Raw genomic sequence first — 9,371 nt, 5'->3', positions numbered from 1 at the left:
AGAATATCAAAAAATCAAAACAGTCCGAGACAGATAAAAAATAACAATAATCTGTGTTGAAAAAAATCATTGCTCTATCTTCAAAAACCAGGGAGGAAATAGTCGAGAGCGTTTGTATGGAGAATTGACCCCTCCTGTATCGTCTTAAGCGAAAAATTTCAGTTATGTTATTCACCCATGTCCTTATCTCTCGGGAAGTTTCGGGTACTGATTGTTAGAAGTAGTGCACAAATCATTCATTTCATGTTTAGACAATTCGTCAAAAATCATTATATTCATAAATTGAAAAAATGCCAAGAATAGAGTATGTTTGCAGCTCTACGAGAGCATAATAAATACCCACCCTGAACATTTTAAATATAAAACATAGGCAATATAAGTTTCTGGTTATAATCAAAATAGACATGTTATGATCAAATAATTAATTGAGATACGGTTGTACTCACGTTATTATATCGCTATTATCGTTATTATTTGAATATGTCTCACGGAAGTTTAACGTGTATGTTATGATCATTTATTTGCCAAATATTTTACTACTTTGACAAAAATATGTCACTGATACTGGTAAATCAGAGTTTAAAAGTGTAAAATACTTACTTTAAATTAAAAGTAGGTCATTACCATATTGATGTTTCACTCAGGGACCGGAAAACCCCTTTTTAGGCTTAACTTCATCAATTTGCTTACCCAATCAATTTTCTTACTAAATAAAACGGTAAGCTTTTTTAAAGGTAACCTTTTAAAACGGTAAGCTTATTGAATCTGTTACTATGAGGTTACCATAACTACTAACTAAGTTAACTCCGAAACCCTATCGCGATAGGGTTTTTAAAACCTGTTTTCATTGAGTTATGGTAAGCTTTATCCGTTCCTTGTTGTCTTTCTACATTTAAACTGGTTTGCTATAGATAGAGCTTGTCTCAGACGCATGCACTCGAATTTGCGTCGTTATTACCATTTGACATGTACGTCATTTAGTTTCTGTATTTGATAGTACAATTATTGACCTACTCGTACTCATCAGTATATTATAAGGGAATAAAATGAAGTAGGTTTTTACAGCAAGCAAGGTTTTGTACCTACTTTTAGGGTTCCGTAGTCAACTAGGAACCCTTATTGTTTCGCCATGTCTGTCTGTCTGTCTGTCTGTCCGTCCGTCCGTCCGTCCGTCCACGGATAATCTCAGTAACCGTTAGCACTAGACAGCTGAAATTTGGTACCAATATGTATATTAATCACGCCAACAAAGTGCAAAAATAAAAAATGGAAAAAATGTTTTATTGGGGTACCCCCCCTACATGTAAAGTGGGGGCTGAATTTTTTTTTATTCCAACCCCAACGTATGATATATTTTTGGATAGGTATTTAAAAATGAACAAGGGTTTACTAAGATCGTTTTTTGATAATATTAATATTTTTGGAAATAATCGCTCCTAAAGGAAAAAAAAAATGCGTCCCCCCCCTCTAACTTTTGAACCATATGTTTAAAAAATATGAAAAAAATCACAAATGTAGAACTTTATAAAGACTTTCTAGGAAAATTGTTTTGAACTTGATAGGTTCAGTAGTTTTTGAGAAAAATACGGAAAACTACGGAACCCTACACTGAGCGTGGCCCGACACGCTCTTGGCCGGTTTTTTACTTTTAATTTTTATTTATTTTGAACTTCACTATCAGTCTCATAAAAATAACTATAACAATGCATGTGCTCAAAAAGTGCGTTTACAATGCATGTGCTCGAAAAGTACGTTTTTTACGAAGCAAAATCGTGCAGCAAGTAGTAGGTACTTTTAAAGTAGTACTTTTCCACACTAGTTCTTTTTACTTTAAATTTTGAACTTCACTATCACTCCCATAAAAATAGCTATAACAATGTATGTGCTCGAAAAGTGCGTTTTCTATAAAACAAAATCATGCGGAAAGTAGTACTTTTCCGCACTAGTGTTTTTTATATTCCAATTTTATTTAAATTTCACCACCCCCTTTCTTCCCGTGGGTATCGTAGGCGTAGACTGTGGGATATGGGTTAAATTGTGGCGTAGGCGAGAGGCTGGCAACCTGTCACTGCAATGTCACAGTTTCGTTTTCTTTCAACCCCTTATTTGCCAAGAGTGGCACTGAAGCTTTAGTAGTTTCATGTGTTCTGCCTACCTCTTTATGGGATACAGGCGTGATTGTATGTTGTATGTATGTGATTTAAATTTTGAAGGCCACCATCCGTCCCAGAAAAATCGTTCGGAGTACATTTTCGCACTAGGGTTTTTTACTTTTTTTTTTTAATTATGAACTTAGCTATCAGTCCCGTAAAAATAGCTATTATAATGTATGTGCTCGGAAAATGCGATTTCTATGTAGCAACATTGTGCGGAAAGTAGTACTTTTCCGCACTAGCGCTTTTTACTTTTCAAATGTTTTTAAATTTTGAACTTCACTATACGTCCCAGAAAAATCGTGTGGAAAGTAGTACTTTTTCAAACTAGTGCTTTTTACTTAAATTTTTTTTTAATTATGAACTTCGCTATGAGTCTCATAAAATAGTACATTTCGTTATAAGTGCGAGAAGTATGTCATTACTTCACGAGTCCCGAGACATTTTGCCACGAGCGGCACGCGAGTGGCATACTCGGGACGAGTGAAGAATGACATTCTCGCACGTGTGACGAACGACGTTTTTTAATACAGTTGCGAAAAAACACTACTACTTACTTACAACGAAATAAAACAATCCGAACTATCAATTTTCCCATGGACATTGACGGATTATTTGACAATTCAAAGGCGTATTTTTGAAGCTTTTAAACTTGCGTGCATATTTTCGAGTTTGCTATTCATCTACCTATAACATAATTTATTTCATTGGGGTGCCATAAAAACATAAACATTTACGATTTGGGACGATTGTTTAATGTACAACTACATTTTAATTTAATCGATCCATTTATGCCCCGACGTATTGCAAATAACGTAAAATAATTATGACAAATCGCGTAACATATTGAGGTTTTTTGAACGTGCATTAAGTTAAAACATGGTAGACGCCTCTACTTTGACAGTAGAAGACGCGTTTCGTTCCAACCATGTTCTGTTTACACGACTCATTATGACCGATTTTTCAAAGTATAAACCATTTTATAAATTATGTTTAGTATGACTAAAAGTAAACCATTAGGGTAAGGTGGGCAACAGAGAACCAGTGGTACACAAGGAACCAACGGTTTTATTCTAAAATGCGACGTTGCCAAACTGCACTGCGAACATAGGCACGCGCCGCTAAGGTTGCCCCGCTCGCTCCCCAGTCGGCGGCCGGTCCGCGTTGAAATTGCACGTGTAGTGAATTATTTTGTGATTTTGGACAAGAAAACAGAAAAAAATTAAGTATTTAGTTTTTTTATTTTCTCAGAATGTAGTTATGTTTGATTTATCTAATAAATCAGTTGTGCGGAGTGACTATTTCTCTATCTTTTTGACATTCACTGATGCGGCTTTCTTGTGCTGTTTATTTTTTATAGAATTTAAAAAGTGAAAATGTATATCTAGCACACATTGAACCACAAGGCTAGAGTACTCAATGAACCAGGAGGTTCTCTAGGTAATTCTCTAGTTAGCCTTTGGAAGGTCTATTTTGTACATTTTTTGCCATGTTTAAGAGTTAATATAAATATATCTAATATAACGTTACTATATAGTACAAAAATATATGATAATACATATATTATTTAAGTTTTTTGAAGTGCAAGACTTTATTTTTCATATAACGAAGAATATTGTGACGATTACATTAGTAAACTACTCTTAGTTTAAATAAATAAGCATTTATGACATTGTAAATGTTGTATTTATTAAATTGCCCCAAATTTACCTAAATCAGTTTGTATATTTTGCAATTATTTATCAAAAACTATGCAATTATATAATGGTAGGTTCATTGTGTACTAGGCCGGTTCATTGAATACATAGTGCCGGTTCAGTCTGTACCAGAGATTGTACACAATGAGCCATTGTTCATCTTTTAAAAAAACTAAAATATCTCGACTTCTATTCAGTTTTATTAAAAAATAATGATGAAAATTTAGAGCTAGATAAATAACAAATGCACTGAATAAAAAAAATTGAATTTGGACCTATTATGACTGACTTATTAAGATTTAAATTTTTGGTGGCTCATTGTTGGCAACCTCACCCTACATATGAAATATTAACGTTTTAAATATTAATCACTTAATAATATGTTTATAGTTTTATTCTGTCTTAGTAAACTAGACTAATATGAAAACAGCTCGGTAAGTAGTCGTAAAATGGAACGTATAAACTTTTTACGCACTAGTTCGTAAAATACAACTTCTCGCACGCTAAACAGCCAAAAAACGGGCACTTTTTGAGCAACTGTATTAAAAATAGCTATTATAATGTATGTGTGCTCTAAAAGTGCGTTTCCTATGAAACAAAATCATGCGGAAAGTAATACTTTTCCACACTAGTGCTTTTTACTTTTATTTTTTTTTACATTTTGAACTTCACTATCCGTCCCCGGAAAATCGTGCGGAAAGTAGTACTTTTCCGCACTAGTGTTTTTTACTTTTAATTTTGAACTTCACTATCAGTCCCACAGAACTTAATTTAGATAGAAGAAACATATTCATATATTTGTATAGGGGCCGAGCGTGTCAAATTTTGTACTGAAGTTGATTCTTGCCTGTAATTTTAAATATGTCTCAGGCTCTTGATTGTTCATAATTTTTGTGTTGTTGCAATTGAATATCACGTAACGAGGCATTTTTTATGTTTTGGTTGACTTCAACTTACAAAAATTGACGCCCGAAAGCTGCAAGCTGCGAGTAAAGACGGACAACTCAGTGGATTTCACTGAGTTCATTTGACACGCTAAGTAGATACGTTTGCTTGATCTATGGTATATATGACATCTGTGATCAGTCCCATAAAAATAGCTATTACAAAAGTGCGTTTTCTATAAAGTAAGATGCGGAAAGTAGAGTACTTTTCGGCACTGGTACTTTTAATTTTTTATTTTATTTAGGACTTCACTATCAGTCCCATAAAAATAGCTATTACAATGTATGTGCTCGAAAAGTGCGTATTCTATGAAGCAAAATTGTGCGGATAGTAGTACCTACTTTTCCGCACTAGTCACTAGTGCTTTTTACTTTTAATTTTTTTTTAAATTTTGAACTTCACTGTCTATCCCAGAAAAATCGTGCGGAAAGTAGTACTTTTCCGTACTAGTGCTTTTTACTTTTTTTTTAATTTTTTACTTCTCTATCAGTCCCATAAAAATAGCACTGTATGTGCTCGAAAAGTGCGTTTTCTATGAAGCAAAATCGTGCGGAAAGTACTTTTCCGCACTAGTGCTTTTTACTTTTCATTTTTCTTTAAATTTTGAACTTCACTATTAGTACCATAAAAATAGCTATTAGAATGTATGTGCTCGAAAAGTGAGTTTTCTATGAAGCAAAATTGTGCGGAAAGAAGTAGGTACTTTTCCACAATATTCACTGGTGCTTTTAACATTTTTTTTTATTTTGCTTTGAACTTTAACTTAACTGATGACTGGGACTGATAGTGAAGTTAAACTTAACTTTAACTTCACTATCAGTCCCATAAAAATCGTGTGGAAAGTAATACTTTTCCGCACTAGTGCTTTTTAATTTTCAATTTTTTTATTTTATTTTGAACTTTACTATTATAAGTCCCATAAAACCAATGTCTTTCAAATTCGAAAATTGTACTAACATAACTTTTAATTTTAATAATTACTAAAGTATTTTGTCTTATTATGTTTTTTTATTTACTCGCACAATGCAAAGTAAAGCATTGTTTGAAAACTTTGAAACATGTGCGCAAAGATGATTTCCGAAATTCCGACTCGTATCGGCTTATATGACACTCATCAGAAATCACCTACTTTCCGCACTTGTTGCATAAATAGCTATTTTGACATTTTTAACAAAGCCCAATTGAGAAGATGTTTTCAATTATCTAATCGTAAGATATCGATATAATTATTTGCTTTGTTCTTTCACAATATTTTTTTTAGTTAGTTCTTTACTAAAATTTGCTCTCGAATATGAGCGTATTTGCTGAGATGGTCCGACCGGTCCGACGGCCAAACAAAAGGTTGATCTTTAAAAAGCTAAAACTAGAATTGTTCGGAAACGCACAGGTAAGATAGATAAACAATAGAACGACCCGGCGCGCGCTACGAATGCATTCAATGCCAAAACACACTATGATAATTCAGGTCAGTTATGTTTTAAATTTTAGTGTAAGGTTTTAAAGTCCAATATTGTTTGAATCGACATAAAACTACGTTATTTGAATCGACATAAACTTGTTTAGAGACGATACGTATGAGCTTGTACTCGCTATGGTTATTCAATAATAAGTTGAATTTCAATGTGCGCAGAGATTAAAGTTGCTTAAACGGTTTAATAACTAAAATGATAGGGTAACCTTTAAGACTGATTTTGGTTTTCGTTAGAGGTTATTTAAGTTAACTGTATCAGATAGGCTTACCCTATCAAACAGTCACCCTTACAAAAGGTTACCATTATGGTTGGGGTTTTTAAAACAACTTCTAAAATAAGCCTATGAAAAACCCCGGTTATGGTAAGCGGTTCCGGTCCCTGGTTTCACTGTTTAATTTTCAGTTATAGGTAGTATAACAAACTCACTATATAATATATATTATATTTTGTATTGTAAGTAAAATGGAGGCTTTTTACACCTGTCTAGGAAGCTATTTGTAACTTTTATACAAATGCTATAGTTACTTAGATATCGAATAAGGTACAGCGGGGCAAATCTCGACTAAGGGACAAATGTAACTGATCCATTTTTTTCATGTTTTAAGAGCGTGCGCAGACAGAGAGCGGTCTGCGTTCTGTCAGAGTTCCGCGTTCTGGTGACCGTTGACCGCTCAAGAGCTCCAACGCACACAGTCGGCGTTCAAATTCTCGCGTTCTAGTTTCGTTTGTGTCTTTGTACATGCAACATGTCACTGAAAAGTTCGTTTTCTATGAAGAATTATTGCTCAAAAATTCCACCTATTAAATTCTCCTTTCAGATGAACAGCGATTCGATATTTTTGAATTGTATGAATAGTTTCATTAATTGAGAAAAATAAAGGCTGGCTGTATTTTTAGGACATTGTAATTATTTATTAAGGATATAATCCGTAGATTCGACCTCAGAAATTCTTCTTTTTCCTAACCAATTCATTATTTTTTCCGTGTTTGCAACCTCGGACATCCCGCGTTCCGGCGTTCTCTGTCTCGGCGGGAAAAGAACGCTAGAACGCGGCGTTCCGCTTCGACCGCCGCGGGCAGTCTGCCCGCTGTGTGCGTTGCTGCTACTGACTCGGTACATTCTAAAGAACGCAGAACTCTGAACGCGGAACGCAGAACTCCAGACCGCTCTCTGTCTGCGCACGCTCTACAATATTTGCATTGTTAAATAGAGTGTCCACCGGTTATATATGGTAGGCGTGTTCAGTGTATACATGTAGAACTCAACATCATAGTGTAATAATGGAAAAAATAGATCGGTTACAATTGGCCCCCAGTCGAGATTTGCCCCGCTGTACCTTACCTATGACTAACCATTATAGTAAATGTTCCGAAAAAATATTTTAATTGAAATCATTTTTTAGCTACTTGTGAAGTCCCACGGGAAAAAGCATCTTATGGCACTTGGCACTTACGCTATTATTTAATGACGTATCAATTACTATAACCGCCCTCCGCCATAAGCTGCCTTTTTGGTAATGTCACATTATTTGCGCAGGTCATGGCACTGGTCCCACCGCGAGCTAGTAAGCTATGAGCTATCGGCTATAAAAACGAACAAAAGAAGGACGGCGCGGCGATTTTGATAGCTCACCGCTGGGCGCTTAACTACTAACTACATCGCCGTGTCTCTTTTATTTAAACGGGAGTGATTATTTTTTGTTCGTTTTTATAGCCGGTAGCTCATAGCTTGCTAGCTCGCGGTGGGACCAGTGCCTATGTCAGTGCAGATACGAGTAGTAGGTACTAATGCAAATATGGTCTAATTAATTAGGAAAGTAGATGTACACAATATTGGATTAAATCACGGGTAAAATTAGTATTTAGGTAAGTACGTAATACAGAAATTGACGAGTTTGTTACAAATTTTCAAAAAGTTGTATTTTCAATTGTTAAGCTTGGAAGAAATTTAAAAGTGGAGAAAATACCTTGCGTGAGATTTGAACTCGCGGCCTCCGGATTTCTATGTTTCGCTTTTTTATAACATGCTATTCAAGTACTTAACGCCATAGAAAGTGCTTTTACCATTTTTTACTACTTTTGTCTGTAGTGTGAAAACAAATATACTTAGTGTAGGTACGTAGTTCCTACGTATCTAAATATAGAATGGAGTCCAGACCACTCAACCTATTTGTTATCCGTGAGAAGCTCTAACGCATACAGTAGAATTGTAGATGAACTACTTATTTTATTGACCTGCATCGCATATTTATGAGTTTTATGACCATTTCTTGTACTGGAGTTATTTAGTTATATCTCTATGACGTTAAAGTGTACACCCGTTTAATCTGCTCGCGTTTTTAATTGATAAATATAACTAGAGTACAATATTTATCACTTTAAATAATTTTGTTTTATAATTTAATAATGCTGTATTTCTATTTTTGTAAATACCTATTGAACGGAATGTAAATATTTTAAATATATTTAAAATAACAAAATTAAGATTAGCTGTTCACCAAATATGTAAATATATATTCAATAATGTAGTTGACTCAATAAATTTTATATGGAATTAAATGATTTTTGTTATGGATTCCCGCACTCTTTGACCTTATCAGCTCGGGTGTAAAGGGATATTGCGCGAGATAGAAAATACATACGATAATAAAAGACATTAGCGAATTTTTTAGATTGTCAAATTCATTGTTTTGTTTTTGTTCTTTGTTTTTATTTTATATTTTTTTAGTAGATTTTTTTAGTTTCTAACACAATATCTTTAGCAGATTTTTCTAGCGCTAACTTCAAATGTCTCATCTAAATCCCTACTCTCCTAAAAACGAAGTGCCGACACCCTACATAAGAGACTGCAATGAAAATAAACTACCTACCTACTTTAAAAGGATTGCTCTCAAAGAACACAAGTAACGCAAAGCATGGTACTACTTTACTTTTAATCAACGTAATTTTAATTACTGCGCTGGTGACAAAGGTACGAGGTAAGAGCTCTCATTCCCTTTGCATAACGAACGTAGCTTAAGTAGCTGAGAAACGTCCCAGTGAGTGGAGTGACACTACCATGACATGAGTTTCGAATATGTTAGGTTCTCGCAAAAAGCAGTATA

This window comes from Leguminivora glycinivorella, chromosome 14 (assembly GCF_023078275.1).
Source record: "Leguminivora glycinivorella isolate SPB_JAAS2020 chromosome 14, LegGlyc_1.1, whole genome shotgun sequence".
NCBI classification, from domain to species: domain Eukaryota; kingdom Metazoa; phylum Arthropoda; class Insecta; order Lepidoptera; family Tortricidae; genus Leguminivora; species Leguminivora glycinivorella.
Note: the sequence above shows the minus strand (reverse complement) of the source record.